The 10,224-nt window shown below is 36.4% G+C and overlaps 1 long non-coding RNA gene across 1 annotated transcript; it reads right to left on the bottom strand.

The window, feature by feature from the left end:
• Positions 1-2,032: 2,032 nt before the first annotated feature.
• On the bottom strand, positions 2,033-8,819 carry LOC149487400 (uncharacterized). Its single transcript, XR_016315714.1, has 3 exons — positions 8,488-8,819; positions 7,152-7,296; positions 2,033-2,167 (listed from the first exon to the last, which is right to left on the bottom strand). It is a non-coding gene; the product is annotated as an uncharacterized LOC149487400 (long non-coding RNA).
• Between the last annotated feature and the right edge of the window lie 1,405 nt (positions 8,820-10,224).

Here is a 10,224-nt window from a genome sequence, read left to right as displayed (position 1 = left end):
AGTCGAAAATATTACAGGCAGTACTAAACTCCCGCAACAAGTCGCTATCTCTACTGTGGCGGTTCTACGACCAAGCGCCGACACTCACACACCAGCTGGCCGGTCGTGTGATGCACTTTGACTTCTCTGTGGAATACGATGTACGGCTTTCTCCGAAGTTTCTGGAGTATTTGAAACAGGTTGGTTAGTAAATGTATAAAAATTATAGCCTGATTGATAGACTAACTGATATATTATAAAATATGGAGTCGAAACCACTTTAACCAGATTTCCACAATTCACAAAACTTTGTTCGCTTGAAATGTGTGGGTTAGGGCTAGTATAGGATTCCTGGTAATTTGAGTATCAAGAAAATTAGTGTAAAATTTTCAGGAAAAGACACAAAGTTCTTTTGAATAGTAGTAATTATGGCTTATCTAAAGAGAAAAAAAGATCTGGTCGTTTATTATTTTATTCCATATTTTTGCTATTTAGGAAGAAATGCCTATCATGGTTTGCGAGTGGGAAAAACAAGACAAGCCGTTCGCAAGTTGTGTGTTACCTTTGCGTGACGCGTTACTGCATACAAACAGACGGGTCGATATGTCTTTAGCTTTGGTATGTGTTTTTTGCATATTCGAATCAATATATATTGATATTCTATTTTTCTCTTTTATTTAAAGTTCTTTCTAACAGAATTTAAAAATAGCAATACTTTCGCAATAATATGGGTATATTTGCGAGGCTATACAACTGGAATATAAGTTTTGGTAAGCCTAGAGATCCCCTAATGGGGTATGGGGCAGATGCATTATGCATCGATTTTATTTAGGGACAATTAGATGATCACTGATCAGCCTTCTGTATCCCGTCAGATATCATTTTTAAGCTATTGCATAGCTTCTATCGCGGGTCTTGAGCGCGGGGACCGAATCGAAAAACCTCGTAACGAAAAACCTCACGCTCCCCACTCCGACGGGCGCGGAGGTGTGGCTTGAAGGCATAGCATAGCTTTACCGCGGCAGTCCCCGAGTGCCACACGTCTTTTTTTTTCTTTATCTCTACCGGGAATCGAACCCAGGACACGTCGATTCGATACTCACGTGTTAACCACTGTAATTTTGATAACCAGATAGGTGGGCCGGGTATGCGTCGTCGAGAAGTATCAAGCGGTAGTATAACAGCAGAAGAAGCAGGTGTGTTGGATGTGTGGTGCATGTTGCGTGTGCCGCCGGATATTATGCCGGCCGTTAGTGCTGTTTCGCAGGTTTGTGGTTGTTAATAAAAATAAAAAATAAATAATAAAATAAAATTCTTTATTGACATAATTACACAGGTTAGAATAATGTTCATAATCAGTTGTTTCATAATTAAATTAAATTATTAAAAAGACTCCTAGGGTATCCAAGTGGATTAACAGGGTATAAGTGAAGTCCCATGTCCCCTAGTGGGGTAAGGGACAGATGGATTATACATCTGTTTCACTGATCGATTTTCTTTAGGGACAAGTAGGTGATCAGCCTTCTGTGTCCTACCAGACCAAGACATTTTTTTTTCTTCTTCTCCACCGGGAATCGAACCCAGGACCCCTCGGTGTTACGCTCACGCGTTAACCACTGTACCGAGGAGGCGGTCAAACGGGTTAACAGGGTATAATTAGGTAATATTGGATAAAATGCTTTACTTTATTACTATTTTTTGTGAAATATACTTTGTGCATCTGAATGTATAAAGTAACTTTGTGATAAATAAATATTTTTTTTATCATAATCAACGTCATCAGCCAACGGAGAAGTTTCCAATTTGTTTTTTGTTGATAAAAAAATTAAACCAACAAGTGAAAAAATCAATGAAATATATTTTTCCAAAGCAAAAGAAGTTACGTATAAGGGTCGGTTCATATCTAACGGAATATAACCGGTGATACGTTAGTGCGTCGAGCGTACAGCGAGTGTGAACGGTCGAGTGTTTTTCTATACATTTGTCAGTTCTGGCGTTACGCGACCGATAATACCCGACGCATATTCCGTTAGATATGAACCGACCCTAAACGGAGACGTTTTATAATTATAGACGCTAGCCAGCTTCCATCGTCAAGCGTCTTCGCTTGAGAGAATTGTTGATGCTGATCACACTGACTTCCATCTCAGTCGAGATCTCGACATGCACAGGGCCAAACCGCACCATTCTGAAATTGTAATTATTTAATATTTATATATATAAATCTCGTGTCACAATGTTTGTCCTCAATGGACTCCTAAACCACTTAACCGATTATAATAAAATTCGCACACCATGTGCAGTTCGATTCAACTTGAGAGGGATAGTTTAAACATGTAGGTACCACGGGCGAAGCGGGGCGGACCGCTAGTATTTATATAAAGACAGTTAACTTTTCGCATATGGCTTTTCTTGCAAATTTCTTTCCTAAAATTTATTATTAGCTTTTATCATTGTCATTAATTAAATTTAATATTAACTCTATCATCAATTATTGAGCTCGTATAACTCAAAATCCTATTAAAATAGTTTCACAACAATTAAACAGTTGGATGAATTTCTACATCAACACGAATGTGCCGTAAACACGACTCTATCTAGTCTTTATAACTCTCGAAACTTTAGACACGATTATTTTATGTTTTTTTTTGAAGTGAAACTTCTTTATCGGGGTTGGAACAAAATTTAGTGTAACATTTTTTCGTTACGCGTGACATTTTTCCGTTACGCGCCATCTTTTTCTTATCCCTACCACGCGTGATTCGACGTATTTCTGTAAAGTTGCATATACAGGGTGTAATCGTTAAGTGTGCACAGGCGATTTTTCCGTAAGTATTACAGATAACAAAAAACTTTAAACTGATATCGAAAGTACTTAACCTAATGAGTAAAGTAGCCGTAATAAATTTTTAAAAATAAATCGAGAAATATCAAAAAAATTATCTTTAAACCCTCCCATACATTAAGTATGAAATATGAATATCCCATATACATTTAATATGAAAGATTTTAGCTTTCTTTTTCTTTTTTGGTTTTCTGCTTTAATTACTTCGCAAATTTGAAGTGGCATTTTCCACGCTTTTTCCGGACATTTTCACGCATTTTCCGGATATTTTCCGAGCATTTCCCTGGAATTTTCCAGGGATTTTTCACGCATTTCCCAGGCATTTTCCGGACATTTCTCAGGCATTTTCCGGGGATTTCCAGGCATTTTCCAGACATTTTCCGGACATTTCCCTGGCATTTTCCGGGGATCTTCCAGGCATTTGCCACGCATGTCCCAACATTTTCTGGACATTTCTCAGGCATTTTTCGGGGATTTTCCAGGCATTTTCCACGCTTCTCCCGGACATCTTCACGCATTTTCCGGACATTTTCACGCATTTTCCGGATATTTTCCAGGCATTTTCCAGGGATTTTTCAGGCATTTTCCAAGGTTTTTACAGAATTTTCCACGCATTTTCCGGATATTTCCCAGGTATTTTCCGGGAATTTCCCAGGCATTTTCCGAGCATTTTCCAAGCTTCTCCCGGACATTTTCCGGACATTTTCCGGATATTTTCCGGACATTTTCACGCATTTTCCAGGGATTTTTCAGGCATTTTCCAGGTATTTTCCGGTTATTTTCCGGGAATTTCCCAGTCATTTTCCGGGGATTTTCCGAGCATTTTCCACGCTTCTCCCGGGCATTTTCACGCATTTTCCAGGCATTTTCCACGCATTTTCCGGAAATTTCCACGCATTTTCCGGATATTTTCCGGACATTTTCACGCATTTTCCGGATATTTTCCAGGCATTTTCCAAGGTTTTTCCGGAATTTTCCACGCATTTTCCGGATATTTTCCAGGTATTTTCCGGGAATTTCCCAGGCATTTTCCGGGGTTTTTCCGGAATTTTCCACGCATTTTCCGGACATTTTCCGGATATTTTCCGGACATTTTCACGCATTTTCCAGGGATTTTCCAGGCATTTTCCGGATATTTTCCGGCTATTTTCCGGCTATTTTCCGGATATTTTCCGGATATTTTCCGGATTTTCCGGAAATTTTCCGGACATTTCCCGGACATTTCCCGGGGATTTTCCGGGGATTTTCCAGGCATTTCCACGCATTATCCGTACATTTTCACGCATTTTCCGGATATTTTCCAGACATTTCCCAGGCATTTTCCGGTTATTTTCCGGGAATTTCCCAGGCATTTTCCGGGGATTTTCTGAGAATTTCCCAGACATTTACAGGCTATGTCAGGGAAATGTCCGGAAATGCCTGGTAAATATCTGGAAAATACCCGGAAAATGCGTGAAAATGTACGGAAAATGCGTGGAAATGCCTGGAATATCCCCGGAAAATGCCTGGGAAATGTCCGGGAAATGTCCGGAAAATTCCCAGAAAATATCCGGAAAATGCGTGAAAATGTCCGGAAAACCGTGGAAAACGTCACTTCAAATTTGCGAAGTAATTAAAGCAGAAAACCAAAAAAAGAAAATGAAAGCTAAAATATTTCATATTAAATGTATATGGGATATTCATATTTCATACTTAATGTATGGGAGGGTTTAAAGATAATTTTTTTGATATTTCTCGATTTATTTTTAAAATTTTATTGCCGCCATTTTACTCATTAGGTTAAGTACTTTCGGTATCAGTTTAAAGTTTTTTGTTATCTGTAATACTTACGGAAAAATCGCCTGTGCACACTTAACGATTACACCCTGTATAGTAAATTATTTTTTGAAAAATAAGGTCATAAAGAAGTTTCACTTCTTACGTGTGTACTCTAGTACACGCATACATTTTTTTTTGCTTATGAGGTTGTGTCATACGCTATTGCTATAAATATTTCCTTATATTTCATACAGAGTAAAGCATCATACGATTCAGAAAACATCTACGATATTATGAACTCAAAAAAATGGCGAAGAGCAAGTAAGATATAATTTTTTATTCTATATGGTAAGTTCATCTTTAAATTTATATTAAAATGTAATATACAGATAGGGTTTAAAAAATATAGAAATTGTAATTTTTAACACCTTTTCCTACGTAGTTGATAATAAATAAATCAATGAAATTCAAACTATGTCGTACTTGACGTAAGGGGTTCTTCCTCATTTCATTATTATGAGTTATTGTCTGTATTAATACATATTATTGAAGTGAAACTTCTTTATCGGGGTTGGACAAAAATTTAGTGTAACATTTTTGCGTTACGCCGTACGCGTGACATTTTTGCGTTACGCCATACTCGTGACATTTTTAAGGTCATAAAGAAGTTTCACTTCTTACGTGTGTACTCTAGTACACGCATACATTTTTATTATGTATAGATTATTGAATGATTATAGTTTATGTTTAAAAGGTGCATTAAAACAGACGGAGACATGTAGCAAAAAATCAGTAACAATTTTGCCGAAAGCTCCCCTCCGAGCCACTGCAGAAGATACGGTAAGTTTTCATCAACGAAGTGTAATTACCTACACCAATGCCACCTGAAATCTGAATGAAAAATAGTCATTGTAGATAGAAAATTGTGTATTGTAATAGATAGAAATAATATAAAACTACAGTGAAAAATTTCCATAAATATGCATGCTACACCCGGGAATCGAATCGACTGAAATCTCTTAAAATTGTATTCTGTGCTTTTATACCAATAGTCTTATGGACATTTATAAGCTCTCTTAATCTCTCGAGAAAACTTGATAAGTCAAATTAAATCACAACGTAATAGTTACATAAAAAAACTAACCGATTACATAACAGGCAAAATTATCAGTTGACAAGAGCCAAACGCTAGATATTACAATACTCTGGCTGGCCCTGAACGAAGAGTGCAAAGCGATGACCAATTCCAAAGTGAAGAGATTGTATGTGGCCTATAGTTTCCTTGGAAAGTGTGGCGCGGAACTGGAAACCCCCAGCAGTTTGCCGAAACCGAGGAATTTTATGGACAAATGCCATTATAATTTTAGAAAATGTAAGTCTCTATGGTTCGAAGAGTTTTGAAGAGTGTGTCTTGTAGGTTTTATTTTATATCTTAATTTGGTTCGTAGTGAAAATTACGTAAGAATTGATTTCATAAAAGCAAGCTTGCTCTACATTCTACTATGGAAGTGATCAACGTTAATTTTTTTTTCATATAATTAGTTTTATCATATTATTAGTATGGACAAATTCAAACTTACATACATTCCCATAGAGCTGAAAAAAATGTTTGCAACTTTAACTCTATATTTTGAGCTAACTGGACCGTACTGTGTCGTAACTTCTTAATGTGTTATTAACTTATCTTTATCCATACTTAATATTATAAATGCGAAAGTAACTCTGTCTGTCTGTCTGTTACTCAATCACGCCTTAACTACTGAACCAATTTGCATGAAATTTGGTATAGAGATATTTTGATACCCGAGAAAGGGTATAGGTTTTATCCCGGAAATCCCACGGGAACGGGAACTATGCGGGTTTTTCTTTGACTGCGCGGGCGAAGCTGCGGGTGGAAAGCTTTATAATTCTTCGATTTATTTCATTAAACTTTTATTTTTTGTTTTAAAGTTAATAATAATATCTTTCTAGCGTTCATAATAAACGAGTGTGATGTAGCAGTACTAAGTGCGATGGCGCGATACAAGCAATCCAACGCCGGGTCTGATACTAAGCATTGTATTGTGTTCTCCGTGATTAGTGAGCCTCCGGAAGATCCGCTTGGATTGGATGCTTGTGAGGATATTGGGTAAATATATACGAAATATGGATATTGTAAGTGATGATTGTAGAAAAATTGCTTATAGGTAGGTACATAAAAGGTGGCATTTTTTATGCGGTCAGTGTTGTTTACATGGTAATCTCGTGGAAAATAAACTGCTCTTGGCAAAATACTGTTTGCTTCTGAAACGAAAAGATCCCCTTTTAATTTTTAATACCATTCGTACAGTTAAATAAAATTATGATTATGGAAATCACTGCCATTCTTTTGATATTCTTCTGGTATTTTTCTATTCAATAATAATTAAGATAGAGTAACTGTACCTTAACCTCTTGTGCTGTTTTTATGTCTTTCTGTCAATTTCATCTGTTTGTACAATAAATAGTTTTTATTTATTAATTTATAGAGAAATACCTTTTTTTATTCGATTTGATTTGATTTGAACAATTGTCCAACAGTTACGCGTACCTATACCTCGGCGATGCGTTGTCAAATAGCGGCAGCTCTCACACAGAAGTGTTGCCGGTTCGGTGCCCGGACGGTGCAATAGTGTGCGGGCGGCTAGCTGTGCGGGTCGATGGGCTCAGTGTGCTGAGGGCCTGCTTGTTGCGACCTACGAGTGGTTAAGTTAGTAATTAATATCTAGAATACAATCTAGAAAAACACAATTTTTTCTAATATCAATGAAGGAAAAAAATTTAAACTAACTTCCGCCTTTTACTTTAACTTGCGAAGCTTTAACTTCCGCCATTCCGGGGTGACCTTTTTTTTTAGTGGGGTAATCTTCCAAAGATACCCACGGCCCCCGGGGAAGGAGCCGTGGGTTATGTTGGATTCTTACCGACTAAAACCCCACTGTGTTCCGTCGAGCCGCTTTAATGACGGGGCCGCAGGTATTGGTTGGAATTCTTCCGCGACCAGAGTAAACAAATTTATTCCACTATTTCAGTATTATGTGTCTAAGAGGCTCCCCACCATCAACTCACCAATCATCTCATCCAATATGAAACTCCTCTTTAAATAAAGGAAAGGTTCCTTTCAACAAAATTTGATATTTCAAGTATTTAAGAGCCTTTTCCTGCAGGGCCAATAGAAAATTTCCACCCTGTATTACGTTCAGTTAAATCTGTAGTCCCAGACACTTTTAATTATATTCGTCCGAGTTTCAACATACAATGTGATGTACCATAAAAGAGCCGCAAACAATTTTGGCAATGCAGTTTACTGCAAGCGAATCAGAGTAAAAAAAATAAAATTGTAAATAATAATGTGGGAGAAAAATATTTTCAATGGCATAGAAATATATTTTTATACACGCAGAAATTCCCCAATACATTGTGACCTAGAAAATGCACATCTTGAAGGTTAGAGCTTTGACAATGGCATCTTGCCTGCACTCGTGTTTTTTACGATATTCGAAATAACGTTGTGTTAGAAGTCATTAAATCGAAAATAATCACGTGGGAAGGTCAAAAAATAATTCATTAAAAAAACACACAATTCCAAAAAAAAATGCATTTTAAATTTGCATTTCAACTTTATTAAAAACAAGCGGTCCGCCCCGGCTTCGCCCGTGGTACATATTTATGTTTTCTCTACATAAGAACCATCCTGGTACTTCAAGGAATATAATAAAAAAAGAATTATCGAAGTCGGTCCACCCGTTCTCGAGTTATGCGCTTACCAACACATTTTGCGGTTCATTTTTATCAAGACAATATTAAATACAATATTCCCACGCATAACAAATTCATAATACCTATAAATTATACACAAGAATTCACCAATAAATTTGTTTATTTACCAAAAAAGATCCCTAAACGCGATCAATCACATATCAATCGGCATTCGTCCACGACCACGAGGACAGTTATAGTGGTGTCACGGAGAGCGACGGACGCGCGCTGCGAAACGATACTCGTAATAATCGATTATAATTATCGTAATATAATCGAATATAATCGTTTAACGTTCACCCCCTACCCCCCACCCCACACGTGACAGTGTTTACATCGCGAGTGCACACATTGAATACATTCATGTGAAAGTTTAAGATACACACGGAATAAATGATCAATGTGATTTAGTTGGAAATGCAAAAGTTGTTGATGAAGATACCAATTTGGTTAATGTTTAATTAAGTAAAGTAAAGCAACGTATTAAAAAAAAAACAAAAAGCGTGGTTCAAAATGATAGAGTTAATGTGTATAATGAAAGTACGAAAAGTTAGGTTTTTTGAACATCATATAAATTGAACATGACTCCATAAGTAAAATTAATAATTCTGAAACAGATGTTAAAATATGTAACACGTTATGAATACAAGAAGCCCTTTTAATTGAACTCTTTATCTACCGCAGGAGTTAATGTCGTCTGTCGTTATCTAAGATTTATAGTTTGGCATACGAGCTCTACTTTTATATATAGGTCTTTAAACTCTAGGCTCTATGTCTTGATACTCGTTACATCTGGTACCAATCGTTATTGAATTGTTTATCAGGATTCAGGATTTAGTAATTGTTTATATTAGTAACATTTTTCATAAGGCATATTTGAAACAATGACCTAATTCAAATTCTCGTTAAAATTATAATTGTCTGCTAATTTACATTATTTGCCTACTAAACTACTTTATTCATTAACTTAAGCTAAATACACTTAATTTGATCGAAATCGTTTCAAATTTCCTATTTATTATAAAAATTTTCATGGTACATAGAGTCTGATAGAGGGCTTAAAATTGTGAAATAGTTTTCCACTGATAAGATATTATACGGCATTTTTTCTTTGGCATCAACGTACTCAAAACAAATTTCTGAATTCCCCTAATCCTGTTTTCCTATTCGATGATTTCAATAGATGCTTTGGTCTTATCTTCTCTTTAGCCGAGATTAATCGGTCAATCAATCTGCATGGGCGCTAAACGTCCTTGCCCCAGTGCCGTGCCAAAGACGTAGACAAATATAGATCGGTCTAGCTGCTCCGCTATGTACAAACTGCCTCTCTTCCGTTGTTCAAAAATATCTCCTATCACCCAGTGATAAGAGTAATTGGAAATGCACCTAGTAACGTTGTTGATGAGCTTTCTTTCTTCGAGTTACTTTAAAGGAATTTCAACCCTAAATTCCTGAACTTTGAGTCGAATATAACTTCGGTTGATTTAGCAAACTTGTCGACTCTGTTAACAAGTCTTTATGCTCTGACATTTGGGTACCGAAAAATATATTGTCTGTTGTTTTAACGTCTATTACAAAGGTTTTTCAGTGATTCATTGTCCCAAGCTTGTAATCTGAATTTCAATGTCTATTTTTGCGTATGTTACAATGAAAATTATTTTACATAGTGGTTTTTTGAATTGTTACTCCAGCTAATTTGATCTATACGATTTTGTTTTAAGGACCATTATTGAATAACGTCAGTGCTTACAACGACGTTGAAAATGCAATATTTTAAACGTAATCGTGGGTTTGAGTTGCTTTTAGATTGTGCACGTAAACTATTAATAAACTCATTCAATCTTTGGAACGTATTTCGGGTATTT

The sequence above is a fragment of the Colias philodice genome, chromosome 6 (genome assembly GCF_061535455.1).
Source record: "Colias philodice isolate Cphi_HAF_F1 chromosome 6, ilColPhil1 Martin Lab GWU primary, whole genome shotgun sequence".
Taxonomy (NCBI): Eukaryota; Metazoa; Arthropoda; class Insecta; order Lepidoptera; family Pieridae; genus Colias; species Colias philodice.
The sequence above is the reverse complement of the archived record's forward strand: the minus strand, read 5'-3'. Positions and strand labels throughout refer to the sequence as shown.